Consider the following 20,359-nt stretch of genomic DNA (forward strand, 5'->3'; position numbering starts at 1 on the left):
TGTACAAATATTAAAGGTTATTTAAAGATGTAAACTGACTTCATTTCATTAATGGCTTGCATAAGATAATAATTTAAAACAACTACCCAGCCTCCTTCGAATAAATTAACAATTCATTTTCTGAAAGAAAAATGCCATTTCTCCAGACTGTGTTTTTAACTGCTTGCTATGGTAGAAGATGAAAACAAAAACCTATGAATAATTCAGAACAGGAAATATTCAAAATCTTTTATTGTTTAACGTAAGTCGGAACAATGGGTTATTGTCCTGGGAACCTGATTGAAAGTTGTCCAACCAGATGAGACAGCGAAATATCAATGACATCAAAATGGGTCTTAAGAAGGAGTGGTAGCAACTGGTTAAATAAATCCTCCTGAATTCCAATTCTAGGAATTTACCGTAATACAGAAACTGAGATGTGTACAAATATTTACCTACAAGGATGTTTATCCCTGTGTTATTTATAATGGTGAAAAAATAAAAAGAGAGAGAAAAGAAAATAAATAAAACAATATATACAAGACCGTGAGACTGGACAATACATTGGCGCATAGCCATATGATGATCTAGAGTGTAGATAATTTAAAAAATCATATTATAGAAGAATTTGTAATGACATGCAAGCATGTACACTATAGCAAAAGAGATAAGGGAATATCATAGAGTGTATATATTATGATACCATTTATGAGAAACTGAACATCTATATTTACATTGAAAAATTCTGGAAGCGAACAGATCAAAATGATAACCTGGTTGCATATTATTAGTGATTTTCATCCTTGTACATTTATAATGAGATAAACACTAATAATCCAATATTTTTTCAACCCGCTGATGTTGGAGGCAATGTGATTCTGCTGAGCTGAATCAGGACGGCTGTGCCCTCCTCGTCTCCTCTTGGAAACACCCCTGGGTGAGCCAGTGCCTTTACGCTAGTGCATTGGGTACTGGAAAAGGCGAGGTGGAGCCTGCTGGTCTGATATTACACAGGAAACTCTTTTTTTAATGCAGTTTTATTGAGATATATTCAAATGCCATTTAATCATCCAAAGCATACAATCGATGGCTCACAGAATCATCATATCGTTGTACATTCATCATCACAATCCATTTTCAGGCATTTTCATTTCTCCAAAAAAAATTAAAACAAGAATAAAAATAAAAATAACACCTAAAACATTCCATATCCCTTATAACCCTTTTTTTTTTAATTTATTGTCTTTATTTTCTTACTCATCTGTCCATACCCTGGATAAAGGGAGTGTCAGTCATAAGTTTTCACAATCACATGCTCACACCTTAAAGGCTATATAGTTATACAATCATCTTCAAGAATCAAATCTCCTGGATTACAGTTCAATAATTTCAGAGTATTTTTTTCTAGCTAATCTAATACACTAAAAACTAAAAAGAGATATCTACATAATGCATAATAATAACCTCCAGAATGACCTCTCAACCATATTTGAAATCTCTCAGCCACTGAAATTTCATTTTGTTTCATTTCTCTTCCCCCTTTTGGTCAAGAAATCTTTTTCAATCCCAAGATGCCAGGGCCAGGCACATCCCCAGGAGTCAGGTTCCACGATGCCAGGAAGATTCATACCCCTGGGAATCATGTCCCACATATGGGAGAGGGCAGTGAGTTTACCTGCAGAGTTGGCTTAGAAAGAGAGGCCACATCTGAGCAACAAAAGAGGTTCTCTGGGGGTGACTCTTAAGCAGAAGTAGGCTTCACTTCTCATTTGCAGAAATAGGTTTCATAAAGGGAAGCCCCAAGACCGAGGGCTTGGCCTATTAAATTAGTTGTCCCTAATGCTTGCAAGAATATCAGGAATTCCCCAGGTGGGGAAGTTTAATATTTCCACATTTTTTCCCCAGTCCTTCTAGGGTACTTTGCTAATACTTTTTAATTTTCTTCCCAGATTACTCTGGGATGTATCAGGGCACAACACTAATTTGTATAAACCAACAAGATCTCACTTCCTATTCAAGGTTCTATGTAATTACAGTGTTCAAATAAATTGACCACACAGATTAAATTAGATAGTGTGCTACTGAAAATAAAAATTTTGCACCAAATAAACATCTCTTCCTTTGGTCTCAGGCAGAAGTTGAAGTTTTAAAACACCGTCAATATCATCCTTTACCCTTTAGTCTAATTTATCTTAGTCCTAACCAGATCAGTTTCATTCATTATCCCTACCTGAAATCTGATCTCTTTTTCACCTTTTTAAATATTTGCTGTATGGGCTAATGCTGACTTTCAGAGCTGCAGAACTCTAGATCTGACTCTCAGGTGTCACACAGATACCCAGAGTTCCCAGGGAGAGATGATGTTATACACAGAAGTCTGCATCTCAGAATTTAGAAATAACGTTACAACTCAAGAATAGATGTGACTGCTGTAAGAGTTTACAATCTAGGACCCTTTATAATAGGCCTTCACCTGATAATGTATGCTCTTTAATTCAATTCTCAGAGTTGGCATATTATAGTTAGTCCATGTTAATGATGTGTTATACTTGTCTTTCATTTCTGGCTTATTTCACTCAGCATCCTGCCCTCTAGTTTCATTCACATAGTTGTATGCCTCATAACTTCATTCCTTCATGCTGCCTCTCAATATTCCACTGTACTGGAATGGAATATTCCAGTATTCCACAATTCACCCCCACACCCCAGTTCACCCTTCCTTTCAGCAGTCGGTGTTTCCTTAGGCCGCCTCCATCCATTGCAAATCGTGAATACTGCTGCCATAAACATCAGTGTGCAAATGTCCATTCATGCCCCTGCTTTCAGTTCTTCCAAGCACATACCTAATAATGGGGTTGCAGGATCACATGGCAACCCAATACTTAGCCTCCTGTGGAGCCGCCACACTGCCCTCCAGAGGGGCTGCACCTTTCTATTTCCCTACCAACAAGTGAATAGGTACATCTCTCTCTCCACATTTTCTCTAGCACTTGCAACTTTCTGTTTATTTTTAAACTTTTTATCCACACTCCATACACTCCATACTAAGTAAACACACACTGGTTCCCCACATAATCACATAGTTATGCATTAACCAACACATTCTATATGGGGATATTTCCATTTCTTCCACAACAAAAGGGAAAAAAAGGAATAAAAAATTTAAAAATAAGAATATAAAAGAGAGACAACAGCAACAAGAATTCCACACCCCTCCTTTATATCCCCTCTTATTGACTTTTAGCTTTGGTATATTGCCTTTGTTACATTTAATGGAAGCATATTACAATGTTATTGTTAACTGTAGACCCTGGTTAGCCTTGATTGTATTTTTTCCATGTATCATTCCATTTTCAACCCATTGCAGTGTTGACACTCATTTGTTCTCCTGCATGTAAAAGCATTCTTATATTTGTACATTTAATCACCATCACAGTCTACTCTAGGTTTCACTAACTTATACTGTCCCGGTCTGTATCTTCTATTTTTCTTTCTGATGTCATACATGCCCCCAGCCTTCCTCTTTCAACTATACTCATGCTTTGCTTTGTTCAGCGTTTTTACAATATTGTTTTACCAACAAATAGTATTGTGCTACCCATTTCTGAATCTTTACAATTAATCCTTGTTGAACATTTTGTATTCCTTTAAAATCAAGTGTCTCTAATCTCTACCCTCTTTCTATTTCCTGAAAACCCGTGCTCTCAACTTTAACTCTCAAAATTTGTTCATTAATGTTAGTTTATATTACTGAGACCATACAATTTTTGTCCTTTTGTTTCTGGCGAATTTCACTCACATAATGTCCTCAAGGTTCATCCATGATGTTGCATATGTGATGATTGTATTCTGTCTTACCTTACAGCTACATAATATTCCATAATATGTATATATCACAGCTTGTTTAGCTACTCTTCTGTTGATGGACATTTGGGCTGTTTCCATTTCTTGGCAATCATGAATAATGCACTATAAATGCTGGTGGACAAATGTCCGTCCATTCCCTACCTTCAGTTCCTCCAAATATATACCTAGGAATGGGATTGCTGGATCATATGACAATTCTACACTTAGCTTCCTGAGGAACCACCAAACTGCCTTCCAGAGCGGTTGTACCATTTTACATTCCCACCAACAGTGAATAAGTGTGCCTCTTTCTCCACATCCTTTCCAGGGCTTGTTATTTTCTGTTTTTTTTGATAATGGCCATTCTAGTAGGTGTGAGATGATATCTCATTGTGCTTTTGATTTGCATTTCCCTAATAGCCAGTGAAGTTGAGTATCTTCTCATGTTTTTGAGCCATTTGTATTTTCTCTTTGGAAAAGTGTCTATCGATGTCTTTTGCCCATTTTTTAATTGGGTTATTTGCCTTTTAAGTTAAGCTGTAAAATCTCTTTATATATTCTAGATATTAAACCCTTTTCTGATATGTGGTTTCCAAATATTGCATAGGCTGCTTTTTTAGTTCACTGACAAGGTCCTTTGATGCACAAAAGTGTTCCATTTTAGAGGATCCCATTTATCTATTTCTTTTTTCAGTGCTCATGCTTTGGGTGTAAGATCTAGGAAACCAGCTCCTACAACAAGATCTTTAAGATATTTCCCTACATTTTCTTTTTAAAGTTTTATGTTCTTTATGTTTATGTCTTTGATCTATTTTGAGTTAATTTTTTAACTAACATATGAAATAGAAGCCCTCTTTCATTCTTTTGGATGTGGATATCCAGTTCTCCAAGCAACATTTATTGAAGAGGCTGCTCTGTTACAATTGAGTTGACTTGCCTGCCTTATCAAAGATCAATTGTCCATAGATGAGAAGGTCTGTTTCTAAACACTCAATTTGATTCCATTGATCAATATCTATTTTTATGCCAGTACCATGCTGTTTTGACCACTCTATCTTTGTAATATGCTGTAAAGTCAAATACTGTGACCTCCCGCTTCATTCTTTTTTCCAAGATATTTTTAGCTCTTCAGGGCACCAGGGCCTTCCAAATAAATTTGGTTATTGGTTTTTCCAATTCTTCAAAGTAAATTGTTGGCATTTTAATTGATATTGCATTGAATCCATAAATGATCAATTTGGGTAGAACAGACATCTTAACTATATTTAGTCTTCCAATCCATGACCACAGGCCACCCTTCCATTTAATTAGGTCTTCCTTGATTCATTTTCACAATTTCTTACAGTTTTCTGTCGATAGGTCTTTTGTGGCCATGGTTAAATTTATTCCTAAATATTTTATTCTTTTGGTTGCTATTGTAAATGGAATTTTTTTCTTGATTTCCTCTTCTGATTGCTCATCATTAGTGTATAGAAACACTACTGAGTTTTGCAAGTTGATCTTGTACTGTGCCACTTTGCTGTACTCATTTATTAGTTACACAGGGAATTCTTGACCCTTCCAGGTCCTGGCATTGGTTCAGGTTAGCCCTTCTTACTTATGACCTTAGATATTAACCGGTGAAATACCGTAACTTGCAAGTTTGAGTTTCTTAAAAGATCTTCCAAAGACGTCTTTTTAAGGAGTGAATTAGTAAAGATTAGCTTGGCCTGGGCGTCACACCCACTCCACCCCCCACCCTCTCCCTCCTCCTCTAAACTGTGTCTTAAACAAGATAGTAGTTTTCTCACTTTTAAGAAGTCTACAGGTAGGTGGTACAGGGTGGATATGGCTTTCTACAGTCCAAGAATGAGGGATTTCAGCAACTTTACCACCCTCAGCATGCTGCTTCCTCCTCATAGTCCAAGCTCCAGCCATCACACCACAGTCCAGCCAGCAGGAAGGCAGAGGAGGCAATGGGGGCATGCCCCTCTCTCAGGGTAACAAGCAACCCTCTGTTACATCCCATTGACCACAACCTGATCGTGTGGCCACTGCAAGGGGGTATTACGGGGAGCCTGGGAAATGTAGTCTTATTCTATGTGACTCCATTAAAAAGCCAGGAATTCATTTTTTTTTTAAACAGGAAATTGGATTCTGGAGGACAAGTAGCAGCCTCTGCCACAAAAATCATTCGTGTGGACATCACAGGGAGTCACTAGCCAGAGGAGACAAACCAAATGTGACGATTTCAACATTTTTTACACTCACTCAACCCAGAGAGCACTTCTTAGTATGCACGTTTACGTGAAAACAGTCTACACACTGCAGAACTCTGAGATATGGTCTCTGGGGAATAAATTAAACAGCTGCAGCAAACAAAGCAGATGGGAATTAAGAGTCTTGGAAAATCTCCAAAAGATGAGCCCATTGTCCACTAAGTGCCTACCTCACAAAGAACGCATGCTCCAAAATAGAAACTTCAGGAAACTTTGGGGCATGTGATTAATGTAAACCTTCATGAATAATGCAAAGCTGTGTGAGAAAGACCAGTGCTTGATGTGGAGCCCAGAAGGAAAGATTATGTGTTCATCTCAGCTGAAAAAAAAAATTGAGTAAATTTCACAGAAGGAACTGGGAAGGGTGTGACAATTATAAGGGCTGCTGACATGCTTCTTGGGAAGCCTCAGACCATACACGAGCTGCTTGCCAGGAAGATTCCCCCACAAAGGGTGGATGGAGTTAGTTTTCCTAATGGTTCCCAAAGTCCAGCTCTGTAAGTAGTTGGGGAGGAAAGACATGGTCAAGCTTATATGTATATGGCTGCAGGCAAACCCCAAAGGCTCTTCTTTCCCCTGAAATGTCTTTCCTACCTATGGGTTGCTGGGATCAAGCCATTCTCCATTAGACATTCTCTCCTTTATGTTATTGCATCATCGTCTGTTGAAATGCAAAGACAGCTGGAAGGGATTGTGCACACAGATAATTTCAAAACGCACACTTTCTATTCTACCTCTGAAAAGTCTTTTGCACATTTTATTATGAAATATTTCAGACTTGCAAATGGTCTTGAGAATTCCCATAATAAAAATTAAAAAATAAAAAATGATTTAGTGTCTACCTATGTACTGATCATCCAACTTAGTATAAGAAAATATTATCAATGTGGCCAAGGCTCCTTTGACCCCTTCCACACCTGCAATCCCTTCTCTGTCCCTAGAAGTAACTTCCATCATGAATTTTAAGTGTATCATTCCAAGGCATGGGACGTTGCATGAATTTATTAACTTCCCCCCATCCTGCCCTTCTACTTGTTCAGGCCATTATAAATTTTCATCAAAGTCATTCATTCAACAAATATTTATTGAGCACCTACTCTGAATCAGGCACTGTGGCAACGGTCCTTGCCTCCAGTGTCTCCCTCCATCCAGTTCATCCTGAGCATTGGTATATTTCCATTGGTTTCCCTTTACTCCCAGGTTTCACGGCAATGATGCAATGGACCCAGATAGCTGCTATTCACACAATGGGTTTGTGTCACATCTGGGGAACACTGAACTTGGGGGAATCTGCCACATTCACAGTAAGCAATAAGCAAGGCTGCTCTTTGCCCTGCAGAGGCCGCAAGGAGATATCATTGCATTTCTTAATGTTGCCATCTGCATAAACAACACTGAGAAATGGCCTGGGTAAAAGAGAAGTACATAGCACCAAGACATGTAGGAAACAAGAAGCCCGAGGAATATTGTCTCTCCAAACACCACTTTTGAGATTAGATGTGACCATGTGACTTAGTTCTCTGCAATAGAATATGAGGAGGAAGAGATGTATGTATCTCTAGGGCTGACACCATATGTGATGGTCTGGATGTTTTATAGACCTCCAGAAAAGATCATGTTCTCAAATCTAATCGATTCCTGTGGGTACAGACCAATTGCAGGTGGGATCTTTCAATTAGCTTGGTTCAGTTAAGGCATCTTGTATGTGAGCTTTAATCCTCTTACCGGAGTCCTGTATAAGAGATGCAATTCAGAGAAGCACAGAGAGACAGAAGTTAAAACAAGGAAAGAAATACACAAAATCTCACAAAGAAAGCCACAAATGGAGCAGCCAGAAGCTGAAAGCAACAAAACCCATGAGAGAAGGACAAATAGATGCCACCATGAGCCACCTTGATGCTTCTCATGTGACAGAGGAGTCCCGGGTCGCCAGAAGTCTTTCTTCAGGAATAAAGCATCGTCCTGTTGATGTCTTGATTTGTAATCTAAGAAATCCCCATTTTTAAAAGCCACTCCTTTTCTGATATATTGCATTGCATTAGCTTTAGCAAACTAAGACACCTTAGAACCAGGCCATGCCTCGCCTCATTCATTCTTTCTTTTCTGTTGACTGAATGGTTGGGATGGCAATAGTGAGAGATCTCAGAAGCCCAGTGTATTAGTCAGGGTTCTCTAAGGAAATAGGACCAATAGGAGTTATCTGTAAACAGTATGAGACTTTATAAAAGTGTCCCACACAATTGTGTAGTTGCACAAGCCCTAATTCCATAGGGCAGGCTGCAAGCTGCAAATCTCTGATGAATTCTCCAGGAGAGGCTGGCTGGCTGAAGTAGAGATGAAAGTTCTCTTTTTTGACTACTGAAATTGTCACTTCTCCCTCAAAAACCTTCAACTGATTGTATTAAACGTCTCTCCTTGCAGAAGGCACTCCCCTTAGTTGATGACAGATGTAATCAGCCATAGATGCAATAAGTCCATTGATGATTCAAGTCCACGAAATGCCCTCACAGTAATGGTTAAGCCAGTGCTTGCTTGGCCAGTCAACTGGGCACCATCACCTGGCCAAGTTGACACACGATCCCAACCATCACATCAAGTATTGAAGAAGGTAGAGCTGACATAGCCTGAGCCCCTAAATGTGTGTAGCAGAGTTACCCATCAACCTAGAGCTCTCACCTCAAACTGTCACGTGAGGGAGAAAGAAACTTTTTATTCTGGAAGCCACTATGAGTTAATTTGTCATAGTGACCCAGCCTACATTTATTGATACAGTGTCCGTATCAGAAGGGTTGTGAGAATTAAACAAAATTCTGATGATTAACATTTATGTACAGCTTAATGCATAGCAGGTTCTGGGTTAAACAGTTGCATGCATTATTTCATTAAATAACCACAATAATTTTTAATAATAGACTTCATCATCTCTCTTTTATAACTGGAGACCAAAGAGATTAAGAAATATTCTCAAAGTTCAAGGAGCGGAAAGTGAAAGAAATGAGACCAAACCAAATTCTGACTAACACAAAGCACACACGGTCTTTCGTGGGCCATGTGCTCCCCCAGGGTTAAATAAATCTCAAGTTCTCTCCTCCCCCCTTAAGTCTGCCCTTGACCCTTCCCTCTCCTCACCCGGTTTTTCTTCCCTTCCTTAATATTATATTCCACTGTCATGCAAGATGGCACACTATAATGCAAAAACCACTCCAGTCAGGAGACCTGAGTTTGGGTTTCAGCTCTGGCGTCGACTAACTACATGAAATTGATAAATCACTCCATCTCTCTGAGTCTCAGTTTTCTCGTCAGAAAAATGGATGTTGATAGTAGTTGTTTTCTCTACCTTCTATGATGACTATGAGGTTCGATTGAAGTAAATGGCATAAAAGTTCTTTGCAACTTGTAAAACATTGCGGAAATGGTAGGTGTTGCTCTATAGCCTTCCCCCAGCCCATAATGTCACCAAGCATGGTCCTTGGACCAGCAGCATCAGAATCACTAGGAACTTGTTAGAAATGCAAAACCTTAGGTCCCACTCAGACCCTCTGAATCAGAAAATCTGGGGTGAGTCCTAATAAACTGTGTGTACCCTTCAGATGGTTCAGATGCACACTCAAGTTTGAGATCCACCACCGCACCTCATTCTCTCTCTCTCTCTCTCTCTCTTGCTCTCTTGCACTCTCGCTCTTATTCTCTTCTTTCCTCTCCCTCCCTCCCCCTCCCTCTTTCTCTCTCTCATATCATATCCAAATGAAATCAAGTTAAAATAAATAGCAAATAGAAAGAAGCCTCACAACAGCAGCCTGAGGATGGTGTCCGGGGCGGGGAGAAGGGTGACGAGCTGTGCCAAGCAGACACTTGGGAGGGCCCTTTTGGTTCTATGGAATTTCCTTTTCCCTGAACCAGTGCTGCAAGCCCTGGCTCAGACATAGCGATGAGAGGAGGAGGAGGGAGAGGGGTCATGGGGAAACGACCCAATACTTATCAGGACGCTTTCAGTTACAGGTAAGAAAAACCTACCTCAAATAGTTTTGAAACAAAATGCAAATCGATTGATCCATATAATTGAAATGTCCAGGAATAGAACAGCTACAGGCAAAGTTAGATGCCTGGGCACACAACTCGCTGTTGGGATTCTATTTCTTTCATTTTCCAGACTCTGTTTTTTCCCATTGTTTTCATTTCAGTACTGGGGTCTCCTCTGTCATGGTAAAGGTGGCCAGAAGCACAATAAGCTTCATATTTTATCTGCTTAGCAACTTGAATTTAAGGAGAGTGCCTCTTTCCCAATAGCTCCAATAGAAATCCCAGACTGACCCTCCTTGATTCTGCTTGGGACACAGGCCACCCGGAACCCATCACCGTGCCCCTGACTGGCCAGCCTCAGGTCGTATGCCCAGGCCTGGAATCTGAGCCTACCCACATGCCCTTGATTCCCAGGGAGAAAACAGAACTGCCAAAGAAGGGGAAAGAGACATGAGGCAGGTGAAAACAACAGATGTCTACTAAAGGCCCCAATTTGCTATCTCCTGGGAAGATGTGTCAACCACAGACTCCCGCCAAGGTTCTCACCTTCTCTCTAATTCCTGCAGAATTTCCTGTGGCAACAGTAACTGGTCCCAGAAGAGGAAGTGCAGCATCTGAGATGTAAAAGCTGAAAAAATAGGCCCAACCATATCTCACAGAACGCTTGGCTCAGCTTCTTCATTCTCAGAAATTCACCCAAAGCTGGATCTTTGAGTCCTATCCCTCAGCCATCTCCAGCCTCTTTTACAGCCCTCTCGGTAAATAAAACTCCAGCTGCCTCACAAAGGAAGGCCTGCATGCACATTCATAATCTCCAGGCTAGTCCTGTCCAATAACACTTTCCTCAGTGATGGGAATGTTCTAGATCTGTGTTCTAAATGTTCTATTTCCAACATGGTAGCCTTTAGCCACCTTCACTTGGGATATGGCTAAGGCAACTGAGCAACTAAAATTTTAATTTTATTTAATTTTAATTAGTTTTATTTTAAATTGTCACATGTGGCCAGAAGCTGCCATATTGGACATCGCAGCACTAGACTCTGGAAAAGAAGGTTAGAGCAGGAGCCCTGACATCCTGATTTCCACCAACCTCACCAGACGGACAGGCAGCAATTTCAAGAAGCTACTACGTACAGCTTTTCTCCTTTTAATAGTGGGTCCCCTGGGTTTTAGCTGGGTTCATGGTCTCCTAGCAAGAGGCTCTACTTCTTAGCTTGCCTTCCCTGGAGGTGGGGAAGGCCCAAGTAGTTCATTCCAGGCTAACAAAATGGGGGTGACGAGAAACGTGTACAACTTCTGGGTTATCTCCTTAAGGACAAAACCACTTGTCCTGGATGTTGACTTTTTCCTCTTCTCCTAGGCTGGAAGGCAGATGTGGAGCCGAATCAGCTTCAACCCTGGTAGGACAACACTCTAGGAGATGATGGACAACTGGAATGAAAGGATTCTGGGTCATTGGATTACCCAAGGGAGTAGACATAGCCCATCATCCCTGAATGGTTCGTCTTTGGACCACCTGGTAAGAGATTAATAAAACTTCCCTTTTATTTAAACCAGTGTGTTTGGGGGTTTCTTTGTTATACCAGCTTAGCCTGTACACTAATAAACCGTGTACCCACCACGGAAGCAGTGTGGGGTGATGGACTGGCTATTTCGAGATCTGGGTTCTTATTAGTTCTACAACGTCCTACTATGTGATCTTAGGTCTCAGTTTCCTCTCAGGTAAAATGAGGCATTTGGACTGAATCTGAGATGCAGGAAAATGGAACTCATCTTCAACAAGATGGGGAAAATAACACTACTGTCTTTATAGGGTTGTAATGCATAAATTATCCTTTGTCTGATACCTAATAGATAATAGTTGCTCCACAAATATTAGCTACTACTATTGCTGTTGTTGTGATTAAGAACTGACTCTGGAAGATGGGAGGGTCTGCCTGGAATGCTGCGTTTGCAAGGATTTAAACTCCTTTCGGAAGCGTATCAGTGCTCAGTGGAAACACGTGCCACAATCACATCGCATGGACATGGGAAGGGGAAGTCTGTATAATGGAGAGGATACCCTGGACTCCTAAGGCCCTTTTCCCTCCAACTTCAGAGAATTGCATCCATGTACACTAGGTGAGTGTAGAGGTGGTGTCTTCTTTCCTCTCTCTGACCCCACACATACCAAACTCTTCAAGGAAAACACAAGCACGGTGTTTGGTGGAATGCTTCCTTCCCAATTTGGACTTTATTAGCTGATGACTCTGGACAAGTTAATTCCGTTTTCTAAATTTCAGTGTCCTCAGCTGTCCAGTGGATGGTATCATGCCATGTAAGTGTTTGGGGATGCTTGCAGGTGATAATCCATGGAAGGCTCTTAGAACCCTAGTGCATAACCTATGATCAGTATTGCTGGCTTTTTGGTTTTTATTAGACCTTGGAGGAGGCACCACATTGGGGCACTACCTTTTTGGCCTGTCCCGATTCAGACAGCAGAACTCACCCTGGAGAGCGGTCCAGGGTTCAGTGGAAAGTCTCGGGAGCTCTTTATTTGAGGGGGTGAAGCAGGCAAGAGAATTGCAAGGAATTGCCCCGAATGCAAATCTGGTGCAGACCTTCTCAACTGGATGGAAATGAAGAAATAAATAAAGAGAAAAAAGAAGATAGGAAGAAGGAGAAGGAAAGAAAGAAGGTGAGGAAAAGACAAGGGGAAAATGAGACTTAGTAAAAACTCAAAGCGTAGACAACCTTGTAGTTAACTTATAGGAAGAAACCCTAGAATTTGGTCTAGGGATATAAAAAAGCTGTTAAGGAAAAGTCATGCTGCTGATGATAATTAATCACATAAATATGTTGAAGATATGTTGTTAAGTTTTAAAATAAGGCTGTAAACTAGAGTATATTGCATGTGAGTGATAGGGCATAGGAATTTTCACACATCCGACTAGAAAAAAGACTAGAAGAAAAGCTAACAAAATGTGACCAATGGTTATCCATGGGTCACAGGAGTAGGGGTGATTTTTATGTTTTGTTTTACTAACATGAACTTTCTACATTGGCTTCAATAAACCTACGTAACTTGGATAATAGGAATTTCATTAAACGTAGTAATCACGAATGCAAAGCTACTAGTTAGAAGCCAAATCATGAGTTTCAGACTCTTTTGCAATCTTCCAGCAGGTGGCGCAGTGGTGATGTCAGCTCCCTGGCAGAGCTTCTTTCCACAATTAAGACTCTCAGGGTGATTTACTTTTCCGAAGGCCAGTGCCAGGTCCCAGCCTCAGCTCTCCAGGAGGCCAAGGGGATGCTCGCTGGTGGGGAAGGGAGACTTGGAAGAGACTACCCAGGCCGAGGTGCTGCCCGCAGTCAGGTTGCCTGCTCCAGGGTTCAAACCGTCCCGCACCTGGGGAGACAACATCGTTCAAGAAATGCAATGACATGGGCAAAAGAGATGCTGCTTCTCTGCCTCTCTTCTCTCCCTGCTCCCCAGTAATTCGGTCTGGGGCAAAGTTTAAATCAGTCTTTTGGTGGGCACTTCTGGATTGGACTGGTTTGCAGCTCATCCAAGCCTTAATGATAAATAAGATTTTAGGCTCAAAGGTGAAGAAAAAGTAAGTGGTTTTCTTATCTACATGCTCTCCAGTCAGAGGATTTTTAAAGAACTGCAACCCTCATGCACAAAGACAATGATCATTTTGTCCCACCACCAGCGAGGAGGGGTGGCAGCCAGGAGCTGGCCGCTGAGCTCAGCAACCAGCCCGGGGTGGATGGGGCAGAACCTTTGCAGACCTGGAGAGCACCAGGGGTGTGGACTGGCCACAGCCTTGACCTCGGCCTGGCCTGGAAGGGTAGGAGTCCTCAGAGAAATTACTAGCCCCACTTCATCGTTTGGATTTTCGTTTTAAATTTTAAATTGTCTGCCCCCAGCTAAACCAACATGAAGTCAATTCAGGGCAAAAAAAAAAAAAGTCACCAGGATCAAAAGGGTCCACATTCCACATTCAGACCCACAAACCCACATGCCATCTGCAGATCTGAGATGTTCTGTGTCCTTGCTGCCGCTTCTCATAGCTCTCCAATAAGCCCCTGGTGCCTTTCTCTGAGTTGAGGTGGAGATGGCCAGGTTAAAAAAAGAAAAGAAAAAAAAAAAAAGGGAAGGAGGGAGGGAGGGAGAGAAACTAGAACCCCTCCCACCTGGTCCGGGCAATTTCATTCCCACCATGACCCAGGTGCCTTCACTGAAGACTGGCTTACACGTGGCACTGAGCTGGGTTCTGAGTAAAGCGAATCGAAGCCCCTGCCACGCAGTAGCCTGCAGTCTCAGACAATCCAGGAGACCAGAAGCAACCACAGAGAATGCTGGGGAGCAGCGGCCGGGCGGCAGCCTCGTGTGCCACCCACCTCACCTGCACACACCCGTTCCTCCCCCGCTCACGCGTACGCCACGCACGCGCCTGCCTGCTGCGGGGGCGCTGGAACAGTGGGGATGTGTCCCCGACAACATCCTCGTCGTCGTCATCTTCACAATGACAGCAGTAATAAGAGCAACGACGATAAAATGCCTAACATATATGAGCCGAGGCACCACACGGTTTAGCGCAAAGGTTAAGAGCTTTCGAGTCGCACAGCCTGGGTTTGAACTCGGCGCTGTCACTTCTTAGTGTGATACCGTAAGCGTGTTCCCTGGACTCCCTGAATCAGCCTCCACGTCTGTTAAATGATGGTAACAGCTGTCACAGAAGCGCAGGCGAGGGTCTGCATGGCACGCACTCAGCACAGCGCCTGCCGGCGGCCAGTCTCAGCACATGCCAGCCGTTCTTATTTCCTGGGAGCACAAGGGCAAAGGGGCAGGTGGAGACTGTGTGGCTGGAGTTTGTGGATTGAGGGGAAATTCCCCTGGGGGCAGTTATCTCCAGTGGCAAGATTTTGGGGCACTGAAATCATTTTTAAAAGAGCTTGAGTATGCTTTCATACTCCAACGCTTTCCTAGCTACTGTTTTTGAAGTCACTGCCCCAGGAGGCATCAGTGTGGACAGTGAGCTGGGCAGGGACGAGTGACCCTCTAGCGGGGTCATGGGCTAAGCAGCAGGAACCCTGGTCCCAGTGCTGGAGCAGAGCCCCGGAGAACCCCTGGGGGGCCAGGTCCCTTGGTTTGGGTCATGGGGAGGCCCAGGGGGCCCGGTAAAGGGGCTGGGCAGTGCGTTTAGCAGTGACAATTGACCGACTACTACCGAAGTGTGTCGGTAACTTAATAACCTGGGTGGACATGGTGTTGGTGACTGGCTGAATAACTGCTCCAGGTCAAGGTCTGGGGCTCACTCCTACCCCCACCTGGAGCGTCCCTCTGTCCACTGGCTGGACTAGACAGCCCACTGATGAAGCGGACTCATTTGGCAAAAGAGATCAGTGTAGAATGTGCGAAATGATGCAGGAGAAACTCCTCCCCAGGTTCTGGGAGGTCAACTCAACGTCAAATGGCAAATCGTTGGTTCCTATTTTTCTGTGCCCAGAAAAATAGGATCCCTACCTTCTGGCTACTGATGAGAGCTTTTCCAGGTGAGAATGAAGGTGAATCCACTAACACACGGCGCAGCCACTCAGGGGGGTGTGGTGAGATGATGGCAGCATGAGGGGGCACCTGTGGTCTTGGGGCCAGGAGCATTCCGGGATTTTGTGCAGGGGGCTCCCAGTCAGCACGCTCGGTGGAGCCAAGCAGTTGTGTTTTGGGTGGAAAGGGCTCACCATGTGTCTGGAGGCAAGGACACAGGGGCAAGGGAGGGCAGGGAGGGAGTGAGGGTAAGGAGAGAGGAGACTTTGAAACCAGCTCCCTGGTCTTGGGTACCCGCTCTAAAGAGAGGGGGGTTATGAGGAGAAGCCATAGGATGGTTTGGCTCCAGGAGGGTAAGGCAGGTCTCTTTTGGATCTGAGATGACTGGGAGAGGTGGTGGAAGAGCTCACCTCACACCTGCCGAGTAGCCCGGATGCCTTTGGCACAGTGCAGCCTCAAAGCCGGTTGCAGGCTAAGGCCCCGACAGCTGGAAGCTGCTGTGAGCAGCCACGGTGCAAGATGCGTGCACTGGGCTCTAGAAGCCATATGACTTTGCAGAGTGCTCGATCAGCACTTCCCCCAGGGGCTTCCCAAAAAGGCTGCAGGCGCTTTGAGGAGGGAAGCAGGGGACCTGCCACGGTGGAAAGGTAAGCCAGAGCAGCTCATGCCACTTGACGGCAACAGCCCTTGCGTCTGGCAAACATCCTGCAATTGCCAGAGCAAGCACTGCCTCATGCCTAAATCTTCCCAGCAGGGATTATTATTCCTGTTTAGATGATAAGAAAACGCAAACTCAAACCCAGAGAGGTTAAGGGATTTATCTGTGGTCAATCACGAAGGCGACCCAACACACTGAGTCTTCAGACTCTCAGTTCAGTACTCTTACTCAGAGTGGGATTAGGGTGAGGCAAGCAAGGCACTCAGAGTGCGAAATTAAGAGGCCCTCACTCTCGGGGCTGCTAGGAACACCGGATCAACGCTTGCATGACTTTGACTCCTTAAATTTTGAGCCCCAGGAACCTTGCTCGCCTCACCCAAGTCCTGGCCTTGTTCTTAATTACCAGACCCCATTACCCTTCAGTGGTTGAGGATTTTATCGGAGAAGCATATTGCACACAGTGTAGCAAAATCTCTGGCCCCGCTGGCCTGTTGGAAAAAGCTGGGGCTTGCCCACGAGTGACATTCTCCCCGGGTTGCTGCTTGCATCGCTCTCTGTTCTTGCAGTTTGTTAGGAGCGGGGGAGTGTTGCTTCCAGATATGGCGGGCACCACAAACAAACAACAGAAAAGATTCGTGTGTTCAATGGAGCTGAATTTTAATTGATACTTTCTCAAACAGTGGTTCTGAACCAACATCCCTCAGCCCCCAAAGATGATGAAGGGGGTGCGGTTTAACGCCACAATTAGCAGACAACCCCACAACAAATACAGTAAACATTAATCATATTAAATATTGAACGCAGACTTGCTCGTAGAGCCATGGGTTTTTAAAATTTTTATTTTACAGAAGACAAAGCAATGATTTGTGGAGGAATTATTCCAGTGTCAGTGTGGAAGGGAAATAACGTAACATTCTGGAATTTATATAAAAATTACAGCTTTGTTGTGTTTCACACTATATATAGTAATTTAATCATTTGCAGCTGATTAATTTCAGGGAAGGAAAATGTAGCATTATGCATCCCTAATGGAGAACCAAGGTTTGAATTCTAATCATGAGTTGGGCACAGTTTAAGTCTAAATTAGCAAGTCGCTTGCGCAAGGGACATTTCGGTTGAAATGGAGTCATCTGTTGACACGTATTGAGTCAACAAGAGAAAAGCAACTGGAATCATCAGAAAAATGCTTGCCACGGAGCACTCTTTGCCGGGTTAGTAATTATAATTCCTCACATTAGCAGAGGGCTTTTCGCTTTAGAAAACGTTTTCTTGCACATTTAGCTCATTTGCCTTAGTCTTCACCCAAGTAGGTGAAGTGGGTATTTGTGTCCCACTTAGAGTGAGGAAACTGAGGCTCAGAGAAATGAAGGCCGCACTGAGGAAGACCCCAAGTGTCCTGGCTCCAAAACCAATGTTCTTTCTACCTCAAGATATTTTCTGGGCCAAATTTGCTCCATCTTGAGATTCTCTGGAGTGAAGTACAAAGATCACAATGCTGATAGAAACGAACCTTTGTTAAATGCAGTCTGTGTATCTAGCGCATGCTGAGCTCTTTACAACATAAGCTCAGTTAATGCTCAAACACACCCAGGAGGAAGAACCACAAATATCCGTCCCCTTTTACACACAGGGCTCAGATGGGTTAAGTTACTTGCACAAGGATGGGCTTGGGATTCAAAACCACGCTTTACACCATATTACTTTCCCATAATATATATTACCTCTCAAAGATGGCCCCTAAACGTCAGGCCAAGCTTTCTCCATCTTGTAGTGCATTTGGAATTTGGTGTGTTTGGTTGTGACAGTACATTTGGGGCCAAGGAACTAATAAGGCAGAGCCCCTGTGCTGGGATCTGATTCGCCCTGCCCCGCCCTGCCCTGTGCCCAGGAAGCAGGATGGATCTTTGGGGTCTGGTCAGTGGGAGCAATGGAAGGAGGGAGAGGGAGAGAGGCAAGTGAGCCCGGGAGTGTTTACTCTGGTGTCTTCACAGCGGGGCTGCCACCAGCTCCCTGTGTCTCCATCCAAAGGTCAAACAGCTGCTCTTCCCTCTCTGTCTCTAGGTCGGATGACTGCTTCCTCTCGCTGCCCCTTCAGGCCAGGGGGTCACGACACTCACAGTTCCTAGCCTGGGGTCCTTCATTCTCCCATCTCATGGTTTCCCTGCAGCCTGCCCTCCCCTTGGTGACCAGCCCCTCTGTTAAAGAACCCCAACTGCTGCGGCTGACAAAAGTAAACCCAAAACCTTACCACTCAAGTCAGCACCGCTGACCTGGGGGGAGTTCCCTGAAGTCTGGGAGGAAACAGAATTGTTCAGATGGTTCAAATAATGAGATTTTTAATAAAGGGACTATTTACAGAGGTGTGGGCAAGGCTAAGGGAAGAAACCAGAAATACTGAGGGATCAGAGACCAGATAGCAGGAAGCTATTCAAGTGCCCAGGGCAGAAAAGCCACGGCAGGGAGGCTGCTGCTGAAGCCAGGGAGGAGAGCTACTGGGCAGGTGTCAAGGAGGCAAGGGACACAGCTACTGACAGGAATGAGGGCCCAAGTAGGGGCCGCTCTCTCCTGCTGCCCTTTGATGACTCACCAGTCACACGTTCACAAGGGCTGCACCCAACCAGAAACTGCAAGGCAACGCAGGGTGCAGGGTCAGTCGCCCAGTGTCCAAAATCAGGCAGAAAGTGGAACTCAAGCTCTCTTTTAGAATCGTCCGACACAGCAGTGTTTTTCAAGACAGAAGAGATTGTTCTTTCTATGAGCACAAAGTGAGGTATTTGGCTTGTGTCTGGGGATCCTGGCACTTAGAATTCTCAAGGGTTATTTTAAGGGCGGACAATCTTTACTTGGCTCACTGACTTTGGAACTCAACAGTCTTAAGCTGTGATACCACAGGCGAAGCTGACCAAGTAAGACTCTATTGTTTTTCCTTCCAGTGTGCTCTCTTGTTGGGATAGAAGGAGGAAGAAAACCCAGCCAACCATCCTCTGGTGTCCCAGGTCCAGGTTTATATAGCTAATCCCAGAAGAGCACAGACAAAAGAGGACCGAGAGAGAAGATCTACTTGTCCATCTCTGTTCCAAAATGCCCTTTGAATGGGCTTGACACAAGGCATACTGGCCAGAGGCTGGCTGCAGAAGACCCGGTATAGAGAGCGAGTACCCTGAGAAGCAGTGATTCTTCCTCCAAAGGTCATAGTTGCAAATTCCTATCCCCCACTCCTCCCCCTTTAGTGGCCAAGGTTTCAGGAGGGTAGAATCACTGTGGTCTCCTGCCATCCTGGGTCTGGAGAACATATAAGATCTGCTCCACCCTCCAACCTCCCACTGCCATCTCAATAGACACCTTTGGTGCAGCCCAACTGTCACCTCTCTAGTGTTGGAGCAGGGCAGATGCTGGATAAATATTTGTTGAACGAGTGAATGAACTATGGAGAGAAGGGTTGCGACAGAAGCTGAAGGAGTGGTTTTCGTGGAGGATTCTATGCCACCGGAGGCACAAAGCCTTTTCCCCACTCTGCTCAGATCCTGTCTCTGGAACCGTCAAAGGTGCCATCCCAGAGTCAGGAGAGATGGCTTATTTGGCACGGACATCAGCATTCTACAGGGGCTGCAGAGGCAGCCATGGGCTACCCTCAAATGGGTTTACAGGCAGTTAGCATCTACAAGGGGAGGAGGGGGAGGCCATGCCAGTGCTGTGGTTGCAGAAGACAGACTAATTCATGAATCTCCATGAGATGTCGTCTGGGACTCCTTGACATGACTGACTCAGCATCTATAGGGGCTGAAGCCCTGGGTCAGCATAGGAGAGAAACAGTCAATGAAATTGGGGTTATTGCTATTATAGGAAGTTAAATCTTATACTTCAAAAAACTTGTATGGAGGGCTGATGATGTGTTAGCTGCTGTGTTCAGTCCTTTAAATATGTTTTTTTAGTTAATTCTTACAGCAATCCTATCAGAGATCTCATTTTACAAATGAAGTGACTAAGGCTTGGAAAGGTAGCTTGTCTAAGAAAACACAACTGTGTGATAGACACTCTCGATTGCCTGCCTGACAACTCTCCGGG

Source organism: Tamandua tetradactyla, chromosome 8, assembly GCF_023851605.1.
Source record: "Tamandua tetradactyla isolate mTamTet1 chromosome 8, mTamTet1.pri, whole genome shotgun sequence".
In the NCBI taxonomy this organism is placed as follows: Eukaryota; Metazoa; Chordata; class Mammalia; order Pilosa; family Myrmecophagidae; genus Tamandua; species Tamandua tetradactyla.